This window comes from Miscanthus floridulus, chromosome 14 (genome assembly GCF_019320115.1).
Source record: "Miscanthus floridulus cultivar M001 chromosome 14, ASM1932011v1, whole genome shotgun sequence".
Lineage (NCBI taxonomy): Eukaryota > Viridiplantae > Streptophyta > Magnoliopsida > Poales > Poaceae > Miscanthus > Miscanthus floridulus.
Window position 1 is genome coordinate 23,381,839 of NC_089593.1, and position 2,376 is coordinate 23,384,214.

Consider the following 2,376-nt stretch of genomic DNA (forward strand, 5'->3'; position numbering starts at 1 on the left):
GAAGGAGGAGGATCGCCATTTCATGAAGGCGGGCTGTAGGATTATTGAGACGGCCGCGATGGAGGTATTTGCTAGACACGGTTGGCGTTTTAGTAACAGAATTGCTCTTTAGTCTTTCCTTTTGAGAATTCTGTTGTATTCATGGTTCAAAACTTCGTGTTTGAGATTTATTGGACTTTTTTTGCTCGCTTGTAATAATGAACAGCCATATGCATTAGTCGATGCAGAGACTGGGATATTAATATATTCCCTTTTCAAAAAAAAAAACTGGGCCAAAACTTCGCCCATGGGCTGCAGTCGGACTTGTTATCGATAAAGCCGTGAGGAGAAAATGATAAATGAAAAGAGTTGCGTTCCTCTATAGGCCCTATTGAACAATGGAAGTACAGCAACGATGATTACATTCGCAATCACACATGCACGTCATAAATAAACTAATAAGAATGCCAAAGAACATATCACCATTATTTACACACTGATGACAGGAATAGCCGACTAGCATATATACAATAATCATGCATAAACCATATATATACAAAGATAATAGTATGATACATACAGGCGTGCACTAAACATGCATGCGCAAATGCATACTCCAAGAACACTCAGTAATCATCCGTATAAATAAGCTGTCCCAAATAATATATAAACCCTGCTGGCGGCTCTCGAATGAAATGAAACCATCAATTGATCAATCAATCTTTCCTAAAGATCCTGACGTTCTTCCAGCGCGACTCCATGCAGCTGGAGGCGTGCCTCTGCGCGTACACGCCGAACTTGAAGTAGTGCGAATCGCCGCCGCGGCCCGGCGCCCGCAGCTTCTCGACGCCGTCGACGTACACGGTGACCGTGGACGCGCCCACGTCGTGCACCACGTTGAGCCGGAACCAGCGGTCGTAGATGCCGTCCTCCACCACCTGCCGGTCGTAGTACCGCAGCGCACCGTCGTAGACATGCAGCATCAGCGTCGTGGCGTGGGCGCCGGCGCCGAACACCTGCATGAATGCATGATGGACACCCCCGTCGTGCCGGAGGGCACGTAGCCGTAGCCCTCGAACTGCCACACCCCAGAAGAGTAGTCCTAGCCCGAGAAAGTAGAAACAGATGAAAACACCCAACCAAAATCTTCTTGTGCTGTGCAGTGCTAATCTACGCGACAAGAGGTAACTAGTTATCACACAGAGTATAGGTGATTAGATGTCATCATCATCTTTGAATTTTACCGTCATCCTGATCTCCGTTCTGGGGCTGGTGTGGCTATTGCGCTCGTGGGGCTTGTCGGAGGACAGCACCCACAGCTGCCGGACGCCGCCGTGGAAGCTGTACCTGTCGCCGCTCGGCACGTCGTAGGGGCGCTGCAGCTCGAAGTAGCTCTCAGTAAGCTTCACCTCCGTGAACCCCACCGTCGGGTCGCCACCGCGGACAGGGGCCTTTGCGGCACGTGAAGCCGCCGCCGGCGACGGCGGCGCCAACAAGGCTACTGCAACCATGCAGACACAAACACAGCTGGCAAGCCAAGGGAGAGGGAGGAGAGCGTGAGAAGCCATCGGCATATGCAGCTGACGTGACAGTTGCCTCTGCTGCAGCTCTTCTAAGCTGGCCTTTGTGATCTGAGACTGAGGATCTGCAACTAAGGATCATGTGGCTTAAATACAAGAAGGCCCTGGGGATCTTACTAAACTGGGAGAGAGGTAGATATGGACAGGTTTGTTCCTATAGAAAATTGCAGCTTTGCATTGTTAGATTGATCTCCACCAGTTGGCCTAATGGTCAATTGGGACCTTGATTTGTGCCTTGATCGGGGGCGCCCAACCGTTCTTCTGGCTGATGGCCCCCCGTCGCGCAGCGCTATAAAGAGGAAGGTGGGGGCCGGGGCGCAATACACGAGGTTCATCGCAGCCGCCAGCGCCCCACCGAGGTTCCTAGCCCTAGTCTAATCTAGAAGGGCGCGCTGTGAGCGATGAGAAGCACCACTGCCTTCACCACCTGCCTCTGCACAGTGTCGGACGTCCACACCTGCCGCCTTGACGCCACTGGAGCGCTACCCCATCGCCGACCTTATCATCAACACGTCGCGGCCACCTTGTTGATGGCGTGACCGCCGCGACTGCCTTTTGGTGAGGTATATCAGCAAGTCATCCCATCTAAGCCAAGTTTTACCTACTAGATCTGCACATAGAGGTCCAGTAAATCCTATCATTGGTATCAGAGCCAGGTTCTAGTGTGTAGATCTAGTCTTTGGGGTAGAAATCACGAAGATATTCAGAAGGAGGTGGATTTGAATCGGATTGAAACCCCAAATTCCGAAACCCTAACCCTAACCCTAACCCTAGAAAGTAAAGACAGAGAAGGGGAGGACTGTACCCGGTTCTTCCC

General features: G+C 51.4%; 1 pseudogene; it reads right to left on the bottom strand.

Annotated features, from left to right (window-relative positions):
- Positions 1 to 695: 695 nt before the first annotated feature.
- Positions 696 to 1,564, bottom strand: LOC136502668 (citrate-binding protein-like; annotated as a pseudogene).
- Between the last annotated feature and the right edge of the window lie 812 nt (positions 1,565 to 2,376).